Raw genomic sequence first — 9877 nt, forward strand, 5'->3', positions numbered from 1 at the left:
GGGTCAGAATGGCATGGGCGTGTTTGTGTTGGCGTGGCGGTGGAGGTTTGGTCATCTCCAGTTTTCCGCGGCCCGCTGATGAGGCGGACTTCCTTGGATGTCGGGTTTTTGGCGGATTCACAGTTGGTGGTCAGAATGACCGTGGCGGTTTACCGCAGCCGCGGCGGTAGTATGGCGGAGTTCTGACCGGCGGTAAGGGCCTTTTACCGCCGAGGTCAGAATGACCCCCTAGGTGGAGAATCCCAAAACAGGAAAAAAAACGGCCTTCTGAGAACCGGACAGAAACAACAGAAAAACCACAAGAAGGGATCCTAGAAAACCAATGCAGGAACCCAAAACAAGTATCATGGGAGGAAAAAAAAAACAGAGCCCTATCAGGAACCCCAGGGCAAGGCAGCGGCAGATCGCAAACCAGAAAAAAGTGACAACCCCAGGCCAAAGGAGGAGAGGAAGCCCAGCCAGCAGCGTGGCAGAGCACAAGAACAGGAAAAAGGAAAGCTGAATCCAACAGCACCTAAGACCCGTAAATAGACAAAGGCACCCCGGCCCTACAAACACACAGGCCCCACCTAGGAGAGGGCCAACGAAAAAGACCACCGACAAGGAGAGAAGCAGAACAGCAGCCCACTCCTCAGACACAAAAGAACAGAACCCAGAGGCTCACAGGCCAAGACACCGGAGGAACGCCCAGCCCCTAGCGCAAGCAAAGTGGACAACGCCAACAACACCCAAAAGCCTGACACGTAAAGGGAGGGATGCTGCAGAGAGAGCAAACCATCAGAAACCCCCCCCCCTCCCCCACATGCACCGCCCAGGACCCACAAAAACAGACCCGGGCAAAGAGAAGGGGGACAAACAGCCGGTGACCAGAGCACCACACAGCTATGGCCAGAAACCCGGGAAGCTCCCGCACAGGAGACCCAGCCAAACCAGAAACCAACCAAGATCCTCCACAGAAGCAGAGCGGAAGGCAAAGGACAGAAATGGGAAATAACCAAGGACCACCAACACAAAACCCCTTGGGTATGAGAACCCAAACACCATAGCAAAAAGGACCACCAAAAACCACCCAAGGCCTGTACTGGAAGGGAGGAAGACACGCGGCAACAACGGCCCTAGAGGGAAGAGCAACAGACACCAGGGCCTGGGAACTGACTGGACTCCCAGTCCCCACTCTCCACCTGTAGATAGCAGCCACCAAGAGAGGAAGCAGACCCAGGAGAGAGGAAGCAAGAAAAGTGAGGAAGGAAACAGCTCAGCCGCCGAACACCAGCCAGAGTACCGCTGACGCAACAAGATGCAGTGGGTGGAGAAGAAAACACCCAGCAGAGGACATCCCACGGACAACACCAGGCCACGGGAATGCCAAGAGAGAAAGAGACAACACCCCCCCTCAGAGAGAGAGAGAGACAACCAGGAAACAAGCACCCCCTGTAGACCAGAGGGAAACCACCACAGAGGGACAAAAACCTGCCAGACAACACGACCAATGCCCCTAGGCGGCAACGAAGACATGGTCCAGCAGAAAGGATCATCAGTCAGGAAAGGAGAAAGCCCAATGGAGGCCCACCGCCCAATCAAAGGAACAGGCCACTGCTTTGGGAAGAAAAGGAGGGCCCGGAAGCCAGGGAACCCCAGCAATGGAAAGGCCAACCAGCCACAAGAAGACGATACAGGGTGCCGGAGCCACCATGAACAGCAAGACAAAAAGCCCAGAGGGAGGACCCCACGAGAGACTGAAGAACCCACAAGGGCGAAGCGGACAGTGCCAACATCCGCAGCAACAGGACACTGGCAAACAAGCCCAGAGATGAGAGCCCAACACCGAGAGGGAACCATGCCAAAAAAGTCAAACTCAACAAAAAGCAGGGCCGGGAAAAAAAAAAATGCACCAACCGGAATGAGCCCCAAACGCCACCTAAAATAGAAGGGGCCGCCAATGGACCAGATAAGACAGGGCACGAGGGAGCCCAAGAAGGTCACAAGAGACAACCCCAAAAAAGGAGAACCAGCAGAGGAGCCACCACCCCCTAGAACACAAATGGCAGAGACGAGAGAGTGAAAACAGGGAAACCCAAAACCCATACCAGGCCAAGAATCCCACAGGGAAGAGCCCCACAGCCGCAGAAATGGGGAATACACCACTGAAAAGGACACGGCGAGCAAGCCCAGAGCTGGCAAAAAACTGCACCCCAAGCGAAAAAAAACCCTGCCAACAGAGGCCCCAGCAAGAATGGAGGAGACCACAGACTGTTAAGCAAAGCGGGCAACATCCAGCAGGAGTAGACCACAGAAGGGAAGAACACCCTGCGGAAGGGGCAGCAACAGCCCAGGAAGGAAGGACATAGAGTAGGATGCAACACAGATGTGGAGGAAGGCAACAGAACCTACAGACTTGAAAAGCCAGAGCCAGGCTGGGGAACAATCCAAGAGGACCCCCTCCCCCCAACAGACAGAGAGGAACACCGCACCAGGGGCGGGCACGCAGGTGACCGACCACCACCTCAGGGAACAGAAGATGGACCAAAAGCATATGCCACGAAAAAGGAGACAGGAAGGAGAAACACCAAAACAAAGAGGACGACACTCCCAGAGGGAAGACCCAGCCCCACCAGACCGGCCAAAATAGAGTTGGCCAGAAAGGAAAAACCAAACGGGAGCACAGCCCACCAGAAAAAAGAGTGGGCGGAGGAAGCCCAGCCAAAAAGACACACAGTGAAGAACCCCAACTGACATGCAAAATTGACGGGGACCAAGGCCACAGGGGAATCCTAGAGAGACAGTAGGAGAGCAATAGCTCAAGGCAGGCACAGGCGGTGCCCTAGCACTGCACCAACCAGAGAGGACCCTCTGAAAAAGCACACCACTATGGAACGCAGCATGAATTTGGGCATCATCCTTGCGCAAGGGCCATGCTAATCTACACTGTAGCGTTCCAATTGGTAGTATATGTGTTGCCGAAGGGAGCATGGGAGAAGAGCAAGAGACCGTGGCCTGCCCAGAACCAAAGGGGGCGGCAACAAGAAACTGGGAACAGAACCTCCATCCAGCCATGCGCGGCCTGGAAGAACCAAAAGACCAGCAAAGCGACAACCTGGCACCACCAGAGGCCAACAGCAGTGATAGGGAAAGAACCCTGTGCCCCCAGAACTAGCAAGTGGAAAAGACAGGCAGGTCACCAGAACAGACCCACCAGAAAAAGAAGAATGTGAGGGCCTGTGGCCGGAACCGCCCTACCCCAGACCGCCACACAGAGAAGACACAGGAAACCAGGCAGGTACCACCACCCATGACGGGCGCACCTGCGGAACTAGGGGAACAGCAACCAGCAGAGACTGACCCAATACCCCCCGGGGGAAGCCAGCAGCACAGAAACCCCTGCCAGAGGCAAACAGTAACCCACAGGCCACGCAAGAGGCAATGAAACCAGGAAGACAAATGGATGGCGGGCAGTAAACAGGCCCACCAGACACAGCCAAAGCCACCAGAACCACCCCATGAAGGGAGAGGAACGTGGACCACAACCACCACAAGGAGGGAAGAAACCACAGGAACCGAGAATAGAATGACCCTGGACCGAGCACCTGCCGTGCAGACCAGAGAGACCACTGAGGGAAGAAGGGGTGAGGGGGCAGCACAACAAGAAGCGTGACCCTGCAAAAAAGAAAAAAAGGGGGCCACCACAACAGGCAGACCACAACCAGAACCGGCCCCAGGTAAAGACCAGCAGGCAGGGCCGCACCCCCTGGAAAGGGAGAGCTGTGCGCTCTCCATGGACCATCGCACCCCAAGGGGGTGGGAAGCCCGCTGCGGGGGAGCCCCTCGTCCGGGGCAAGCCAGAGAGGACAGAGCGGGTGCATGGGCCCCAGCTGGCGCCAGTCCACCCTGCAGGATGGAGACTGCCAGGCCAATGCCCACAAGGCAGGGCCCCTGAAAAAGAAATTAATTGAGGCAAACAGCAGCAAAGACACCCCGCACAGACCCTGACCGCTGAACGCAAGGGTCCGGAAGCAGGAGCAAGACGCCGTCGGAGAGAATGACATCCAACACGAACAGAAACAGAGAAACCGCCAAGCGGTACTCACCCCCTGGAACCTCCAGCTGCCCATCCGGAAAGCATGCATCCTCGCGCATGCGCATTAACAACAGTGCCTGAACATGAAGTCAGGCAAGCTCCATGCGACCCGCATGCACCACCTGTCTCCCAGCCGTCCTGCTGTCCAGGAGGCGAGAAAGCGGAACGCCAGCAACCGGAAAAGGACCATTAGCCTTCCATGGGAGGCCCCAACAACAGGACCATGTCTCCCCCGAGGGCAGGAGCCCAGAAGCAAGAGCCATACGAACCAGCCGGACAAGGCAGCACCGCACCAGCGAGCCATCCCAACAAGGGCCCGCCCAGCGGCCACCGAGAGGCAAACAGCAGACTGGAGGGAGCACACCAGGAACAACTGTCGCCCACGCCCAGCAGGGATGACATCCTCACATCCACGGACTGTTGGAAGACAGAAAAAAAGAACAGGCGGAATGCTGGGTAAGTACAGCTTATGTACTACCAGAGGGAGGGTTAAGGGAGGGGATATTCCAGCATTCCTCATGTTCTTTTTTTCTGTCGTGGAGATAGTTATCTCCACATAGTGATGAATGGGAGGAGGACTGGAGGGACCTGGGGGTAATGGAATATCAACCCTTAAAAATGTACATTTTGGCACAGAGACAAGGGAAAGCGGTTGAACTAAAAGGGTTTCAAGCCTGAAAGATAAAAGCACACTATGCCATGCAGAATGTCCACCCGGTTCATCTTCTAGAACCGGCTCCAGGAGGACCTGGCAATGGCAAAAGTAGACCCTACAGCAGATCCACAATCCCCCAACCCAAAATCAGATGTGGAAGTTGTACTGATGGACATTTTCTATTCAATACTTTGGGACATTTGCACCGCAGACAAATCTACCCCTTATTTCCCCCCAAAAATGATTTGTGTGTACTCATACTTAATCCTCAGAAGCTCCTCTATGCAGGAAAAAACATGCAGTGAAAGACCATTTCATGGAAAAAGGGAGAGAACGGACTAGGGTGAAGGCACAAGCGGAAGCGGGCAATAATCAAGTTTTATGCGAGACCCAGAGAGCTACTGGCTCCCACTCCAGAGAAGCAGTGTGCTGCCACCTGATCGATGGAGAACACTCTCCTTCCCATCACCACTGATGCACTGGCAACCAACCACTGGCAGAGATGGAAGAGAAGGGATTCCCAAACTCAGCTGGGTCCTCACTTGTGGAATGCAAAAATAAACCTCATGTGTAGGGAAAAACACAAGGGTGGCTGGTCCTGTCACCTTAAAAGAGCAGGAACGAAATAGAAGGGGGTTGAAAAAAGAAAGTGAGTAAGAGCTGAGATTGATTGAGGCTCCCTTCCCCAATCGGATGGAGCTTAATTTGTGATGAGCTGGTCACGTTTAAGCAATCTTTGGCGTCTGTGAGAACGATATAATGGAGCACAGCCCAAAATTTACCAAACTCTACCTGAACAGTTATTTTCCCATGAATATGGGGGAGCTTGGATAGTGAAACTGTGCAATCGAGTATGCTAGATCCCAAGCCTACCTATTCATACACTTTTCAAATGGCATGTATATATAGAAATGTAGAGACAAAGCATTTTGGACATTGATACTCAATGTTATTCTTAGCATTTTTTAGATCTCTCTGGAAAGAGAGGATACTAATTTAAAATATTTGGTATTTTGTTGGGATTCTAGGATAGAAGAATTGGGATGGCGCTCCCTGGTATTTTCAGTTTTTTTTTCAATGTTAAATTTACTAGTATTGGAACATTAGACATTTCTAATATACCCTATTCTGTTGGATACTTTGTTTGAATAGAGTTTTAAGAAGTGTGAGGTCATGTTTCAAGAGAAAGTTTATTATGTTTATTGATACAATGGGCCAGATTTACTAAATTCTCCCATAGCACATCAGCCAAAAATGCAGCGCTGCGTTGTGTGAGGAGAGAGTGCAGAAATATGGCTCTCTTCTCCCCCCCTCCCTAGCCTGGTGCAGAATTCTGCTGCCGTGCACCACGCACACATCTTTGTGCCATAGTGCAAGATGTGTGCATGAGTCTATCATAGGTTTTGTACTGGAAGGGTTCTCTTCCTGTACAAAATACTATGCCTAGACAACTTTTAAAACGTACTTTGTATGTGTGCTGTACAGTGCAGCGGGCATGCAAAGTCAGAAAAGAAAGGAGAAATGAAAACATTTCTCCTTTTAACACCTGCTTTCAGGTACCGTCAATTTTTGACGCAAAATATTGTCACAGACTTTTTGGTATATCGGGTTTTGCGTCAGAAAGCATGGGTGGGTGCATAGGAACACCAGCATACCACCCATGTAACGCCCCCTTCACGCTAAGTAATACAGCGTTACTTTTAGGCAACTTTCCAGCAGAAAGCTTTGCGCTGGAAAGCAAATAACAGAAAAAAATCTCCGCTAGTTTGCTTCACTTTTGTGAAGCAACCACAGTGAAAAATGTTTGTCATTCTGGTCCTAAATCTTAGTAATAAATGTTATGGGAACTGGGGAGGTTTTAATACAGGTCCTGACGAGAAAGTGACAAACAAGGGCACTGCTCTCTTGCATGCAATTTAGGAAATGAAAACAAAAAGCAACCAGTCACCTATAAAACGAAGAAGAACAGTTGTAAGAAATCTTGAACGATATTAAGAACAGAAGTTTACTTTTTTAGCTTCCTCCCCTTTTGCAGTTTAAATTAAATTTAGAACAACAAAATGAAAACAGATTAAGTATCCATTGAACTCCTCATTTTCAGCCTGAGACAACGCCCAAGTCACAATCAGTGACACTATGACCCCTTGTTAGCCTATTTTATCGACTGTGTGAATGTGTGGGGCTTTTTCAGATTTTTTTTAGCTAAGTCAGAGAAGCCCACTGATATCAACATGTAAATATAATACTCCGCTATCCTTATGTTTCTGGTTGCTCTACGTTGAGCAACAAAGTTACATGTTTTCAGAATACCTCAACAGACGGCTCTCCTTCTACACTCCGACCCGACAGCTTCGCTCCGCCGACCTTGCTCTCTCCACCGTCCCACGCATCCGCAGAACAACTACCGGTGGCAGATCGTTCTCACACCTCACCGCCAAGACGTGGAACACTCTTCCTTCCCACCTGCGTCAGACCAAGGACCTCCTTACCTTCAGGAGACATCTCAAGACATGGCTGTTCGAGCAGTAGCAGCCTCCCCCACCAGCACCTTGAGACCCTCACAGGTGAGTAGTGCGCTTTACAAATTCCCTGATTGATTGATTGATTCTAGAAATCGTTATACTAATTTGCAAAACTGGTAAAGCAAGCGCTTTTATAACTAGTAGTCTATTGCTGAGTGCCGTTGCCTCGTAAGCATGTCCCGATTCCACCTCATACCTTTCGTCCTCCACCCTACTCTTCACTATGTCACTAACTTCCCAGTTTTCTCGTCCTCTTCTTTTCTTCCTGTTCTTCTCTCTGTCTTGCTGTAGGTCAGAGTCTGATGGTTGTATGAGGTAACAACGCATGCGCCAACCACGCATGCTTGAACAACGCGGCCGGAACAACGATCGCGTTGCTACCACGAATGCCTTTACCATGCATGCCTTCACAACAATTTTTTGTTGTAAAAGCATGCCTAGTAAAGGCATGTGTGGGATGGCATGTTTGGTTGTAGCATGCCACCCCCGTCCCAAAAACACAACTACTCCGACCCCACCACCCGCCCTAAAAACACTACCCGACCCCCTCGCCAGTAAAAACAAAAGTACCCTAACACCCCCACCCACCCTAAGCCCTAAAACCTTCCCCGACCCCCCACCCACCCTAAAATCAAAACTACTCCGACCCCTATCCCACCCCTAAATAAAAACCTACCCGACACCCTACCCCCGCTCCTAAAAACAAAACTACCCTGACCCCCCCACCCCTACACCGAAAACAGAACTAAACCAAAGCCCATCCCTAAAAACAAAACTATCCCAACCCCGCACCTAAAAAAAAAATTACACTGATACCCTCACCCACCCTGAGCCCTAAAACCTTCCCCAACCCCTCCACCCACCCTAAAAACAACAGACCCCACCCCAAAAATAAAACTACCCCCACCCTCGCCCCTAACAAAACTACGCCGCCCCCACCCCGCCCCTAAAAACAAAATTAGCCCAACTTCCCACCCCTAAAAACAAAACTACACAGACCCACCCACCCCTTCCCTAAATACAAAACTACCTCACCCCTACACCCCTGCCCTAAAAACCAAACTACCCCACCCCCCACCCTGAGCCCTAAAACCTACCTGACCCCACCCCAAAAATAAAACTACCCGGCCCCCCACCCTGCCCTAAAAACAAAATTATCCCAACCCCCCCACCCCTGCCCTAAAAACCAAACTACCTCACCCCTAAAAACAAAATTACCCCGACCCCCCAACCCCACTTACCTGACCGCTTCCTCTCCAATGCACTCTCCCTTTTTCTCTGCCTCAACCACGCATGTGCGTTGTTCAGCAGAGAAAAAGGGAGTCGCTGTTAATGCAAGCGTGGTTCCGCTTGCGTTAACGTAATTGTTGTTCCGGAGTCGTTGTTCCGGATGTTTCCCAAGTCTGATTTTTAAAAAAAATCCCAGTCCCTAAAAATGAGCACCACCTTCTGCAACCACCGTCGCAAATTAAGCAAGACTAATTTTCCATATACATTTTTGTAGTTGGATCACATCCAGTTTATCCAACTTGTGTCTAGAAGGATTTCTTATTTTGTGGCAGGTAGATAGGATGTGGTGTGTTTACAGTGCAGACAACGGAGCACTCTAAGGTCCATTAAAATGAAGAAAAAGCCATTCTGTGCGCAGATGCCCCACAGCATGAGAGCAAGATTGCCTTCCTTTCACAATAAAACACCTCCTGCGAACACACCTGCTGGGACACAGAACAGCATAGGTACCAGCAATCACCATGCGCAACCACGAACATGCAGAGCAGGGATTCAGTCCGGACTCACTTACTATGCAGACAGGCACCTTAGTACACAAGGATAATGCGCCTTCCCAGAAGAAAACGGGATCACAGGGGCAGATCTCGAGCAGGGCCACACCCTCTTCCCGCACTGGCCGTCAGGTAGTGCACGGGGAAAACAGTAAACAAAAGGTGGGGAATTTCAGAGGAAACATCTCAATGAACAAGACACAGAGCCTGCGTGGGACGGCAGGAGATCCCAAGTGAACGGTCAAGAAGAAGTACATGCAAATCCCCCAGCAGCCTAGAATAACCCCATAGGAATATTTCACCCAGTTCACACCATGTCAACCCAAAAACCACACATCATACACCTCCGTGGAGGAAACACGGCCAACACCGACAAACCAAAAGCTCTAAAATACCAAATCTTGGATAGCAGAGGCCACCGAAACCAGTCAAAACAAAAACATGGTATAAGACTGTCAGTGAACTCTGATAGAGCACACACAATGGCGCCCAATATCTGACTTGGTACCCAACCTCCTACTTGTTTATGTTTTCACACCTGAAAACTGTGCTGGACCATTTAGCATGAACTTGCAAGAAACTTGCAGTGTCCAGAAAGTCTTTACCAACTGCAGCACGACTTTCCTATGTAAATGTATAATGCATGCACAGCTTAAAGCATACGGAATTCCAAAGCACAGCAATACACAGCAGATTCCTTCTAGAGGAGCAGATGGCCTGCAGGAAAAGTGGCTGCTACAATGGAGAATGGCCCCCTTGCTGCACTCAGCATGGTGGCACAAGGTATTTGCAGAGACACGAGATATTGGACACAAAATGGAGCAGTTTCATACTGCTCTTCCAG

The 9877-nt window shown here is 50.6% G+C and overlaps 1 non-coding gene across 1 annotated transcript; it reads right to left on the minus strand.

Moving 5' to 3' along the window:
* Positions 1–2862: 2862 nt before the first annotated feature.
* Positions 2863–2970, minus strand: LOC138283106 (U6 spliceosomal RNA). Its single transcript, XR_011201071.1, has one exon. It is a non-coding gene; the product is annotated as a U6 spliceosomal RNA (small nuclear RNA).
* Between the last annotated feature and the right edge of the window lie 6907 nt (positions 2971–9877).

Source organism: Pleurodeles waltl, chromosome 2_2 (assembly GCF_031143425.1).
Source record: "Pleurodeles waltl isolate 20211129_DDA chromosome 2_2, aPleWal1.hap1.20221129, whole genome shotgun sequence".
NCBI classification, from domain to species: domain Eukaryota; kingdom Metazoa; phylum Chordata; class Amphibia; order Caudata; family Salamandridae; genus Pleurodeles; species Pleurodeles waltl.